The 15,762-nt window shown below is 20.8% G+C and overlaps 1 protein-coding gene across 1 annotated transcript in view; it reads right to left on the bottom strand.

Moving 5' to 3' along the window:
* Eip74EF (Ecdysone-induced protein E74) overlaps positions 1 to 15,762 on the bottom strand; it is a 107,364-nt gene that overhangs the window by 58,269 nt on the left and 33,333 nt on the right. The window lies entirely within an intron of this gene.

Genomic DNA, 15,762 nt, shown 5'->3' with positions numbered 1-15,762 from the left:
ATTTATTTCGTAAATACATTTATTTTTCATGTTTATTTTAATTTATAAATGAATCGAATATATATATATATATATATATATATATATATATATATATATATATATATATTAGAATTTTTTAAATACATTTCGAAAGGAATATAGCGAGAATATTAAATGGTAGTGTGAACATATCAAGACTGTATTTGAAGTAGGAACTAGGTCATGATCTTGAAAACGATTGGATCAGTCAATACGCATGTGCATTGAGATAACAATGAGTAGCATCGATAGCTTTGTGATTGTTGAGTTCATTTTCTTTAATGTTTTGATTAGTTTTAGTAGTCTTTACCGAGTTCAATTACTCATCCAAACCATAAAATTTCTTTGTGTTAATGTAATATACAAACTGTATAATTTTTTTTTTATTTATTCTCTATTTGTGGCAAGGTTACTTGCTAATACTAACTTTGCACTTTTTCTGACATATTTGCAATAGAACTCTGAATTATGTATAAATTAAATTAACATAGGAGGAAATTGTCATCAAATCTATTATTTCTCTTATATAATGTAAATTGATTAACTTAAAAATCTACTTATAAATATAAAATATACAAGAATTAAGTTACAGCTCGATTATATTTATAAAACTGATAAAATTACTATGTAAAATACATGTAAAAAAATTAAAATCACATCTACATTTTTTAATTATATCTAATATTAATTATAAATTTAATTGTAGGTCTATATGTCAGCAAGAACGACATGCACGATATTTATATACATTATGAATATACAAGCATACAAATTTTCTTATATCTTAAATATTTTCTTAACTATTAGGTCAATGGTCAAATCAAAAGATAAAATATGTTTAAGAAGTAAATAATGTTCACAAATCTGAAATACATATGTGTACATATGGATAATCTAGTAGTAAACATTTACAATTAATTTAAAACTGTGCATAAACATACATAATAAAGTATTAAACAATAAAATTTTAGTGATTCTCATATAAAATATAAATTTAATATTTAAAAAATAACCACTGATACCGTCTAGTAACAAATTATTTTTAAACTATAACACTTTAAATTCTTTAATTTTGTCAAAAAGATTCAGATTGATTACATAAGCACGTGTGGATATACATAATTAAAAACTTAATAATTTAACTTTATAATAATTAATAAAATAGAGAAATTTGTTATAAACTAATAATTAAAAATAAAAGTTTTATACTGACTACAATATAGTAGTAGCAACACAATATGGTCAGGCATACACATGTTAAATTATAATTACAATTCCGAATTTCTATAGGTAAAAGATGTTTAACTATAAATTATGAAAAAGTAAAATTATATAAAATAATTTATAATAAAAAAATGTATTAAATATTGATTTTTTAAAAATTTTTTCAAATATCAACAAATACTTTATTACAACTACATTTACAAGAAATTGATTTGTGAATTTATTAAAAAAAATTTAACAAATTATTGTAAAAATAAATAAAATTTTTAACTATTTCATATAGATCATAATTATGTTCACATGTACAAGAAAGAAGACTACAATTTGTTTTCAGTTGGAAATTCATTAAGATATTTTGTCTTTGGAATATATGCCTGTGTAATTCAATTGAGCCGTTAATAATTTTTATATTTAAAAAGTTCATCGAAGATAAAAAAATGCATATATAATATAATATATATTTTAAATAAAGGGAAATTTAAGCACGAAAATATTATTATTGTTTATTTATCTATACCATAAACTATAGCATTATGTGAGGATACATAGATATCATAGAAATTATTTTATAATATTTTATATTAAGTTATTACAAAATAAAATGACTAAAATTATTTATTTAATATTTATTTCGGTGAAAATTCATCATTAATACTATGGTTAATTTTTTTTATCAATACATTTAGGTTTTTTTTATCATTGTTATTTTTTAATAATTCTTTATCATATTTCTGTAGGCCTTTGTGCTATTTAATGTAGATTTGTTTAACATACTTTGATTATAATTATATTTATAAACAAATATTATTTAAACCACGATTACAATAATGCAACAAACAAAAAAATTCTTCAACACATTGGTGAGCGATAATTTGTATAATAAATTGGTTATAAGATAGAAATTTTTTATTTTTTCACCATGAATACAAGTTAAGATTAAAATTTTGTATTTATGTTTTCTATAAGTAATGATGAGATATAGCAATCACTAATTAGTCATACATAAAGATAATCATAATTATGGCACGTGTTAATTTCAATATTGAATTACTTCGAATTAAACTATATTCTCAATTATGAGAAAGCTTTTTAGTTTGTATTAATTACATATCAATGTTTGTTTGAAAATGTAACTAATCTTAAACTAATCATCAATCAATATTACTTATAAAATATAACGATTTATTCCAAAGAATTTAAATGTTTTACATATTTTATGTTACATTAAAATTCTGTCATTTCTTTCTGATGTTAAAATTCATTTAATAGAATTATTTTTCGGTTTTCAATATAAGCATAGGATGTTTTAAATAAATACTGATATTTAAATTAATAATGCTTTAGCATTTTTGATAGTATTATAAATAGTAAAATTATTGTATAGGGTTAAATATTATGATTTTATTACGTCTTTATTTATTGAATAGTTTAAAAATATTAAAGTTGAGGGTGACATTCAACAACAGAGGAAAAATACTATATTTTCAAATTGTTTTTTATTAAAAATCTTTTAGAAGATAAAAATATACTTTATAATAGATTGAATAAAATATAATGAATAAAAGATAGAATAAAGCTCGTCTATTATTATTATTATTATTGATAACTTTAAATATGTCTAGTTGACAAGCCCAAAAATATTATTTTTCAATTTAAAATACAAATAATTTTTATTATCAGCATATTTTTAATACTAAAGAATTCATAATTTTATTATTAATGCGCTTTCTTTTTGAGATTTATTATTTCTGAAAATAAAAAACCCTATAAAATTAATATTAAATATATTATAAAGATTTTAAATATATATACATATTTGTTATTAATGCATTAAAAACGTAAAAATAAATGATTTTATATAGCTTAAGTAAAAAATCACAATAATGATATATACAATATTAAATATACAATTGGTCTAAATATTTTACAGTATCAATTTTTTTTTATATAAATTAATTAATTACATAAATCAATTATAAACTAGCCTTTGCTTTATTTTATTTTATTTTAAAAGCTTAATTCTTTGTTGTACAATTGAACTAGTAGTAATTTATAACAATCCATGAGTTATTTAAACAAATATTTTTATAGATTTCATAATATACTAATATTATTAGTTTTTTTTATTATTCCTTGGGTGCTTGTGTTAAATAAACTTTTGTGCTATTTAGGTCAGATCGGTAAAATTGTTAGATATTTTTTATTCTTGGCTAATATTTAATGAAAATTATTTTTTCAATATTAAAATTATTACATTGGGCGTGTATGTAAGTGCGCGCGCGCGCGCGTGTGTGATTTAATATATAGTACAGGTATACAAATAGTGATTTTCATTATTTTGGAGTGCAAATATTGCTTGTACATAAAATGTTCACAAAATGTGTTTTGGAATAATATATTGTACTTTACATTAAAACTTTATTTATATTTTATATGAGTTTATTAAAGTATTTTGGTAATGAATAACGTAATGAAATTTAAACATTATTATTAAATTTATTAATTGATTGTAATTTATTATAATTAACGCAATTAGTATTTGTTGTCATTACTGCAGGATAATATTAGTATTTTATTATTATTTAGACAGAAATAAATGATATAATATATATTTCGAATTTTAATTTAAATTAATTAATTTTCTTTTTCTTTATTTTTTAATATACTTTATAGTGTCAAATCGTTTTTCTATGTATCCAATAATTTCGCTTTTTAAAAATAATAATCATCATTTTACGAATTTATTTTTATTATATTAAATAGTTTTTTTTTTAATATTTTTAATTTATTTATAAATTCTCAAAATTTATTTGCTTCTATAAGAAATTTCTATTATAATATTTATTATTTTGATAAGATTAAATAATAATTGTTATATTATCTAACGAACTAAATAATATTTTTAACAATATATTTTTAATCAACTATTGTTGGAATTATAAAATCGGGATTTTACCGTTAAAATCAAGCGATTTCTTTAAGAAATATTCTTGATTTGTTGAAACATATTTGAATTTATTATTATTTTTTTATTGTTAGCAATTAATTAAAAAATAATTATTATTTCAATTTATGTGAAGCTTAATACTTTGTAATGACGAAATTTCATCTTTCAAACTTTTGTAATTTTTAAACAATTTTATTCCTATTTAATTTAAAAGAAGAATATTTTTACTACTTGTTCAAAACATTTATTCCATTTTTCCCCTTGTTTTCTTTTGATATTATTTTTTTATATTATTTAATATTATTATATTGATATTTAATATAAAATTATTAATTTGATTCTTAGGTAGTGCAACAGAATTTTTTATTTTTGAATGACAATTATTTACAATATTTTGACATTGTTTTTAATTGATATGTCATCGGGGGAAGCATATGGGTGTCGCTGTACCAGCTAATTATTATTAGTACATTATTTAATACATTAGAAAAATAATTTTCTATTTAATTTTTGCATTTCGATATTCCTCTATTAATCTCTGCTTTACATATAATCTTTTGCAATAAATAAAAGAAAATCTATATTATATAATTTTATTATATACATTGAATTTTCGATTTACAGCTAAATTCGAATGACTATTGCCATTATATTTTTACATTCATATTATTAAAATTTGTGTCTTGAATTTATGTTCTTGTTAATATTTAATCATTGTTCAACTGTTTATTAATTTAATTTCTTTATAAATTAATCAAATAATTTTTTTATAGTCATTATAAATTAAAGTTATATAAATTGTTTTTTATAAATTTCCTTTTCTGCGTTTTCATAAGTAAAAGCTTTCGTTATTTTTTCATCTATTTTTTTTTTATACATTGTTCTACTGCCATTCTTTTCACGATGCTTTAGGTTGCCGTTATTACATAAGGTTGTACGGTTTTTTGTTCATATTCTTCATAATTCGTTTTTTTATATTTATGTTTTTTAATTTTTTATATTATAAAAGAATGAAAAAAAAGATAATACTTAAAAAAATTTATCTATAATTTTAAATATATTTATAAAAGATTAAAACGATATGTTCCGATAGCCCTTGATAATGAATGGAAGATTTTTTTAAATATCGGAAAAGATCATAAAAATCGATGTCTATTAATACTTTATAAAATTCTAGATCTATAAATTACATTCTAAAACAGCTATAGTATATAATTTCTTACAATTGTAGTTTTGGAATCCAAATATATAATGATAATTAAATATTAACTTTTAATATAAAGTATTTGTCTTTTAATAATATTTAGATACATATGGAATTAATATGACATATAGTAAATTTTTTTATAATAAAGCTGAGGAATACTTCTTTGCTTAACTAATATTATAAGTTTAATTATTATATTATATATCGGTTTACCAATATGTAAATATTTATGTTGATGCACTGAAAATCTTCAATAAAGTGCGATAAATAGATTGCATTTTCCGCTATTGCATGAAATGTCTAACACTCACTGTGTCAAGGTTCTCTAGTAGAGCGAGTACACTTATGTTAATATACTTAAAAACCACAACTTCGCGAGGAGGGGGGGGGGGTGTGCAATTATGGATAATAGTATCAGATCTTTACTACATTTGCGCATCTGTATAAGAGAAGTAAAGTATGTAAGGTATCACGGAGTTAAAAATCTCTCAAACGACCTAATTTGCACCTCCTTGCTACAATCCGACATAAAAAGGGTGCTTATAAATCATCTAAAATGTTATGTATTATATTAAAACATTTTATGTAATTTTTATGTGTATAATCTATAGAGGGGTTACTGTGTATTTTTATGATTTTTTTAATAATAACTTCGAAATATGATAGATAATTCATAAATAATTTCTTTCTTGAGTTTTCAAATTAAATATAAATTGAAATAACGTAGTCAATATAAAGTTTATATATATATATATAAATACAAATCAAATTTTTTGTGCGAATATGGATTTTCATATTGCAGTGTCATAAAATAACTCATAAGAGTAATAGTTTTTTTTTAAATTATATTTTACTTTTTAGAAATATATAATAAATAACAGTATTACATTTAGTATATATAATCAATCAATTGGTAAATAGTTTAATTTATATAAAAAATTATTCATTAAACTAAGTAAATGTTCTAATAACTAATTTAATAAATGTAAAAATAGTTAAATTATGCAAATGAATTTATAAATTCAATTTCATTTTATTTACTTATTAATATTCTTATTCAAAATTTCATATAATTATATTATTTTAAGTATTAATTAAAAATTTAATAATCTAGGTTTTTAATGTGTTACATTACACTAAATGATCTTTCATTCAAATTTCAATATAATAAATAACTAATAATATTCTTAATATAATTAATATAATTAATACAACCAATAATATGATTGATATAGCTACAAACGTATTAATTTAAAATATAAAATTTTTTTTAAAATAATTTATAATTAGTGGGCATATTATGAGTTATTACAATTGGAAGGCTAGAGCATAAAGTTGTTACTATATGTAGATTTACTCTTTGAAATAATCAACATACTGATCATGCTCAGGATCTAACACACCAACACTAACGCCTTCGCGAACTATATTTCTAAATCTTTTAAGTTCAGCGCATCAAGAGTTAATAAGCTCGACTTTTTTCCTGATCATGAGTTGTATTTAAAAATCAAGCTCTTTTCAGTTGCATTATTTAACTTTTTGCAATATTGTGACCTAAATAAGAGAGTAGTACCTTAGAGGAATTCATAGGTCCTTCTTTCTAATCAAGATTGTAAAAACGATTGTTTCAATATACGAAATTTTGCATTTTTTCGTCCATCTTTGGTACATCATATATTACATATTATGCGGAAGGTAACAAAAAGTAATTTCTATAATTATGCTATAGAATAACGTCTATTATCATAATAAAATATAAACATTTCAGAAAATTGATACACATTTAATCAAATAGTGTGCTGCATTAATAATTCTAATTGGACAGGAAACAATGAGAGAGAAATATAGTCGTGTAACATTGTGAAAGAAGAAGAGATTTTATCATATACTTGGTATTCTCACTTTTCTATTTCATTATTATTAAGCATCATTAATATGCTTTTTATAGAAGTACTTTTAAGAAGCTCGATTTTGCATAATCAGTACATCATTAACATATTTAGAAATTTATCGTAGAATTTTAACAAATAAAATCATATTATGTCTAGAAATATGCTTTGCTATCGTTTCTTATGTATTTCATAATATTATAATTAAATTTTTTTATTTTAATAATTCAAAGTATTTCAATTTTTAAGTATGCCATATTAAATTATATATATTATATTTATGATTACAAAGATTTGATGATAAGATACAGGAAATTCTGATAAATATATAAGAAATATTGCCTAATCAATTATTTCAAAACTAAATAACAATTTATTTATTTATCTAAGAGAGAAATGGTTTAGCAATATAAATCAATTCAATTAACGCCTATCTCTTGTTATAAAAAATGTATTTTTTTTACACACGTGTTATATAATGATAAAATATTTTACTGACTGAGACTTTATTATTATATATTCATTAAATGTAAACTTGGCCGATTACAAAAATTATATTTAATTTGGACAAATTGTAAAGAAAATTTAATTTTTATTTTATACTGGTAATGATAATTTTATATTACCAAAACATTAGGTAATAATTGCAGTGAGCAAAATATTTAATACGCGGAATAGATTTTGTATTATTCTTAATCTTGTAAATCTTAAAGTTCAATTTTTTTCTTTCTTTTAAATAAATAATGTTTAGACTTTTGAAGAGTAAAATAAATACAAGTAAACTTTCATTTATCAAATTCTAAATAAAGCGAGGGCTAAATTTATCTCAATATATATATTTTTAAACGATTATAATTACTTATGAATATAATAATCCGCATTATGTCAAATTTTATCATTTCCTTAGATCTCATTAATTTTATTTTTCTGCTTTTAACATGCTAATTTTAGTCTAAAATAATTTTATTGTTAAAATGTTCAATTACATTTTAAATAAAGATATTGCGTGTCCAAACATTCATTTATTAAATTCGAAACTTCTTACGTATGTGTAATATAAAGCGTGAACGCGCAGTCTATTACCGAATTTCGTTTATGCGTCTTGTGATTGTTATGTCTTATGCACCGCGAGAGTCTGTGGCTCTTTGTACGGGGAGACAGGACTCAAACGACTCATAGCAACTTACAGGTTAGCCTCGGCCCACATTGCCATAACACTTTCACTGACGTAACACTTGACTCTAAACTGTTGCGTAGGCTTGTAACGCTGCTCCGACCCCTCCAGTCACTACTTCTACCACAGAATTACTTGATTCTGAACACGACAGTTGTTACAAACACGACAGCTATCAGCCTTCCTCATTTTCAGCTGCCAATTAAAACTATGCATTCATTAAACTCCATCTTGCGTCTCACTTTATTTTTTCATTTTATCTGATTTTAAAAAATTCATATTATTATTATTCTGCACTTTAAAAATTCCTGTATTTATATAATTACCTTATAAATACTATTGAAAACATTCACACAAATATGTAATAAGATTAATATATATATAAATTAAAATATATAATAATACATTTGAAAATATATACAAAAATATTGGTAAAATAATCATTAAATTATAATGTAATATATTCTTTAATGATAGCATTATGTAATTTGATAAATTATATTTTCAATAGTTTGTATGCTCAAGCAGATAGACAAAATAATTAATTGCCTTAATACTCTTTTTATTTTTGTGGATTCTTTAATAATATAAATTATATCAATTATGAAAAAATGAAGTCGATATGGATACGTTTCCTAAAATGAAATTGTAAAACACCAGTATAATTGAGGTATGCTAATTTATGAAAATAGATAACAAAAATATATATAGTTTCATTTGATAATTGTAATATTAAATATGGCTCATCAAATACATCATTTCATTATTAAAAAATATTACTTGGATTGTGATAATATTTAAATAATTTTAAAAAGATCGTTTAATATTTAATTGGACTAATATTAAGTAATAATATAAATTTTCTTAGTCAAATCATTATAATATCATTTAATGATCATACATTGTACAATTATAACATTCGGTGATTATACTCGCGTAATTAGAATGAATTAAAATCATTATATTATTATTATTATTTATCACATAATGAAATCATTAATCTAGTATAATAAATTATGTTCGAATAACGTAAAATTTCATAATTTATAATAATAAGAGTGCATCTTACTATAAAGTAAAATTGAACTTTTGACAATATTTATAGAATATTACAAATCATTTAATAAAATTTATAAGTAGAAAGCAAATGTTGAAGCAAAATAAAGATGAATTATACCATATATTATAATTTTATTTTAATTAATATAAGTTAATTATAATATAAATTAATATTTGAATATTAAATTTTATTTACTTAAAATTTTTGTTCAGGCTTAAAAATACTATTTTAAATTAGTGTAAAAATACATAACATTCATAATTTGCCTTCCTTAAAATATATAATAAAAAAATAAAGTTAAATTGATTTTATAGTTTTTAAAGATAACATTAAGATATGAATTAATGATACACTATATATTAATTGATTAAGTAATATTTAATAATCATTCACAATATTTAAATTTTTAATAGCATTAAGATTTTTTAAAATTTAAATAGTGACATAAATGAAAATTTTGCATACCAAAAAATTACTATTATGTTACTATTAAATTAGCTACTAATTTTTAAGTAAGTTTTTTTTTTATTGTAGAAATTAATAATAAAAATTGGTTAAATAGATAATTCATATGCAAATTAAAAAACTAATCTATTTTAGTTTAATCTGTCTCTAATTTAAATAGATTTATATTCATAAAAGTTGTACATCTTTATAATAAATTTATTTCTACTACTAATAATATTTAGAACTTAAGAATTGTTTGATTGAACCATTCTAATTTCACCTATTTTTTACCTAATTTAAATATGACACGCGCAATTTTATGTGTTTAACAGCTATTATTAATTAAATATGATATTGTAGTACATTATGAAAAAATTTATATCGATAAAAACGATTTTATATAATAATGCTAAACGAAGATTATTTAAAGATAATGATACCATATCATTTTTCATTTCTGTAGGTATAATTTAATTCCTTTTTTGGAAGCAAAGTAGGAAAATCATAAATAAAGTGGATGAAGTACAACTTGTATTTGTAAAATATTTTATGAATAAAGATTGTCATCAGATTTTCGACATAGCTTGATACCAAGAATAGAAATAGGGAAATAATATAAAATTTTGCAGAAATAAAAGTAGATTAATAGTAATATCGACTGTTCTTATTTTCTTATTGCCTTACACAATTTGTAGATGATGTAATCTTCTTCTGTATTGTATTAAAAAGAAAATATTTCTATAGTAATATTAACAAAGTAATATTATTAAGAGTATCGTTTTTTTTATTATGATTGCTATTCTGATAGTTCTTCTAATAGCTGTAATTATTATGAAATAATTTTTCTCTTTGATGCATTATTATTTAAGGATTATAATAAATTAAATTAAGTTAATTGCAGGAATTTGAGACAGACGGCGGGATGTATCAAATTATTACTCTATTACCACCGACGGAGTAAATTAGCTAAATAGAGTAAATTAAAATAATAATTTTAGTTTTCATTTTTTAGTGATAGTTTTTTATTTGTTTATAAGACTGTAGTAGCTTATCTTGTAATTAATAATGGTAGAATATAAAAAATTGAGAATAATTAAATATTTTAATAATATATAATTTACAAATATATGTTTTAATGTTTTTTAAAACAAGTGAAAACAATTTGTTATAAAAAAAAGGGAGCATTTAAAAATTCATTCTATTAAACATAAACAAAAATTATGAGTGAGAACCAATATCTGACTATATTTTAATATATATTAAATTAATTCATAATATTCCTTATAAATATTAACCTGACTCTATAAAATATTAACACTTCAATTTTTTTCCACACTAAGTGAAAAAAAAACCCTTATAATCTATGCACTTGCTGTAGTTCCACTTAAATCCGAATGAATAAATTCTGGAAAGAATGACTTAGCATTATTGCACACTTTAAACGTTGAAAATTATTTTATTTTTAATATGAATAGTTAAGGTTAATCTGGATAAAGTATACAAAAATATATATTATTTAAGATTGCTGCTAAAAAAATTTAAATATTAATCTTCGAAATCTTTGTATCTATAAAACTGATTCTGTTTATCTGTGCCAAGTAATACGGATCACGATAGTTTCAAATAAACGAATTAAAGATAATAATGCTAAATGTTAAGTTATATTTGTTCAATTTGAAATTTATAATCAATAAATATTTATAATTTGAAGAATTTCAAAAATAATAAATTTTTTTCTAAATCAATTGAATTAATAGGTGTGAGTGTTATATTAACGCACGTATACTAAATTAAATACAAAGAAGTAATCGAATAGAACTAATTGAAATTATTATAAATATAATTTTTTTAACTAAACAAAAACTAAAAGTGTTATGATTTAATAAATTGGATGATTACAAATTTATTTATAAACTTGTCATTATACATATCAAAAATATATGGACAAAAGAAATTTATGTTAAATTTTCATGTTTTTTATAAATATATAGATTTTTAAATTTTACCATTTTTATTTTGAATAACTAGTATTAATTATAAATAAATATATTTATATTTTTTGACTTTCAATAAAAAAAAAACAAATAAAAAAATTATAATTTTTTGTTACTTCAAATCATTTGTTTGTTTTTGTCAGGTTTAATCGATTAGTCTAACTTTAGTATCCAGAAATTTATGCATATTTTAAGAATAATATAATGCAATTGTAATATAGTATAATTCAAATTCAATTCTATAATGCACAGTTATTTAATGAGTATTTGATCATCATGAAAATGGTAGGAGGTATCTTTATTATTATACAAATGAAATTGTATTGATACTTATTAATATAAACAATCATCTATCTAAACTTTTTTCTTATGAAAGGGTCGATTGCTTAATATTTGAGTTTAAATTAAAATTCGTATGTAACAAGTCAACTTCGTAACATGAAGTCAAAGCATTTTGTCGGAAATGTCTATAAAATGTAGTAAGCTGATTTAGTCGACTTAGGTGATTTAGCTGATTTAGAAAGAATCATCGATAAAGCCTTTAAAAATAAAAACATTATTGCAAAATGTATCCGAATATTTTATGAAAGAAAAAGGTGAAATATATGTTAATAGCTTTTAAATAATAAAGAAATAACTATTTGAGATTTTATTTTAAACTAATAACTATACGAAATGGTATTAAATATATTACATGCCTAAGAAACTCTAAAAGAGAATAATAAAAAAAGATCGGAAAGAGATATAATCAAGAAAATTGTAAAAATTTTGGTAAAAAGTTTTATCAGCTAAATTCATGTATAAGACTATTATAAACTGCTTTTGTCTTATAAAGATCTCTTTTTTGTATATTAAACACAATCTTTTAATAATATCATCTATAATATTTGTCACTTTCAGAAATCAACATTAATATTACAATGGAAATTTTGGATAAGGGTTGCATTACTATTTATCGAGTCGTAATATACCATTTCATTTGTACACACATTCAATTCTACGAATAAAACATGCACAATTACTAAGTTTATTTTCTCATACTGTACTATAACAATATTAGATATTTTTTAGATTTAGATACATCTTTATTATAATTCTTTTACGTGTCTTTTTCAAATATATTTTAATAATTTGTTGTGGAGTAATGTTTACAAATGAATTATGAAAATAGACAAATTTGTTTATACTACAATAAATATATTTTTTTCATATTCAATAATGATAGCAAGTTAAGATATTTAAATGAAATTACGTTTAATATTATTATTAAACCAAAAAAAAAAAAAACTATAAATCAGATGAATAATCATGCAAAATAATAAAAAAATTATATAATAAATTAAATTGTATTTGATTTTAATTATATATTATCATTTGGCATCTGCATTCATTTATTGAAAAATAAATACAAAATTTAATATCCTATAAATCATAAAAAATATAATGTATATTTTTCTCAAAATTGCGCTCACATAATAGAAATCAAAATGATAATAATATCAATATACTTTTAGAATCATGATAGAAATGTATACTGACATTAATTTAATTTACATATTTCATATTGGACACTCTTGTACCGATATTCTAATACAATTATATCCACATCTGTTTTAAGAAATTTAAATATACCATAGAAATAATGACTATTCTATTAAAAATATCTTTTATGATATTTATTCGTATATATTAACAGTGTAGAGGATAAAAATGAATTTAAGATTAAACATTAAAGGTGAAATAACGAAAAGAAAAAAATAAACGTAACGATCTAGGCAAAGCTTAAAGAATAAGTTTCTTTTTTAATTAATTATGAAAAAAACATAAAATAAAAAATAAGAATGTGAATGAATCAATAAGTAGTAGCCTCAACATTTCAAATTTTCATCAATCATATATCTATCTAATGTCTATATTTTAGCATTTTCTTTTTAATGTAATACTGTAAAATTTTATGATATAAATAGTATAATTGACATACTTGATAATACTTTTAGGTCTATAGGTCTATATTATATAATAATGTGAAATAAACTAGAATTTTTTATAAGCACAATATAAAAATAAAATGATCCTTGTGAACAAATCTACAACATATTCATAAGTAAATTACTTACTGCTGCTTTATATTTGTCATTTGAGAGTTTAGAAGTACCAAATAATATAATGAATCTATTATTTAAAATCAAAGAAGAATATACTCTGAAAATGAATTAGAGGATAAAATTACAAATTATTATGTAAATATTAACTTAATCATAACTGTTAATATACCTCAATTTTCTGTTTAATTTTTAGCTTCATTCTTGTATCTTTTTACATTATTTATTTTTATTTAATTGAGATATCGACATTAATTTTATTTTAAATTTTCATTATTCCTTCAAAATATTGAAAAGTATTTTATAAATCAGAATACAAAAGAAACTTGAAGATAACAGTAATCATATGCGAAATCGCTACTTATATCAAAATGAATTATTGTAAAATTGAAAGTAAATATCCTATAAATCATAAAAAATACAATAAGACTTATTTCAAAATTATGTACTCAATATTTAAATATAATCGACATTGAATTTATAACTATTTTTTTGTTTAATATTTTAGTCTTTATTTAAAATAATGTTTTAAATATAAACAAAAATTTCACCTTAAGAAGCTAATAATAAAATATTATTTTGTCTATCCATTTGAAATTAATTAATACTAGTTTTAAATATTTTAAAAATATCTTTATGTAACATCATATTTATTAAATATGTTTAAATTTCTTTTAAAGACAAGATTTTCTAAAATTTATGGAAAGAGCATTAGTAACAAGTTTTACAGTTTGTTTAGATTATTAAATTTGAAAGTACTTTATCAATTACAGATTGCAATTCAACAAAAGAATTAAAATATTTGTATACTGTACTAGCAACAATACTTAGTTCAAATATCTAGTTATTTTTGTTCATATTTGTAATGATATGCAATATCATAAATACAATGTATTTTAATTATTAAACACCAATAACAAATTTTCATTTATTGGAATTTTATATAAAATATTTAAACGGATTCTAATTTATTGAAGTTATAAATTTATCATATAGAATACGTTTATAAATTTTAGGTTATAAACACATCAATTGTAAATAATATATTTAACATTCTCAAATATGCATAAATGCTTACTTAAGAAAAGACTATGCTTCGTATAGAAAAGTGAGACACTGGTATTTCCTGCAGAAAATGCAAGGTTTGCAAATTGAGCAATTTCTCATACCAGTGGTCATTGTACGTCATGTCCTGGACAATGTGAGCAAAATTTAATTAAAAGACATGAGCGATTGACCTAGAAAAGGTCATTGTCTATGTATTGTAAAATAAGGAAAAATTAAAGAATACTTTTAAACGTATTTCACTTCCAATAATATCACAGATCACTTATAGTATCGCTAAAAATTGTATGAATGGGCCAGTATTTCATAGAACTTTTTTCTTAATACAAAAATGATGAGCTTCGTACTGACAGTCATATAACTGAAATACAGATACATAATCGTCATTAATTCTTGACGAACATAGGACCTTGGCCGGTTTCCATTTTCACGTTGCATTTAAATATTATTTACTAAAAATAAAAAACGGCGATTATTGCGCTATCTAACGTTACACATTAGAATTGCTTTTCACTTATTTCTTCTATTTCTTATATCGTATTAGACGGATTCTTTATTATCGACTACAAATAATGTAGATATTTGTTTTATCGACAGTAAGTATAATCTACATTATCAACAGAAATTAAAAA

Source organism: Ceratosolen solmsi, unplaced genomic scaffold (genome assembly GCF_000503995.2).
Source record: "Ceratosolen solmsi marchali unplaced genomic scaffold, CerSol_1.0 scaffold1, whole genome shotgun sequence".
NCBI lineage: Eukaryota > Metazoa > Arthropoda > Insecta > Hymenoptera > Agaonidae > Ceratosolen > Ceratosolen solmsi.
The sequence above is the reverse complement of the archived record's forward strand: the minus strand, read 5'-3'. Positions and strand labels throughout refer to the sequence as shown.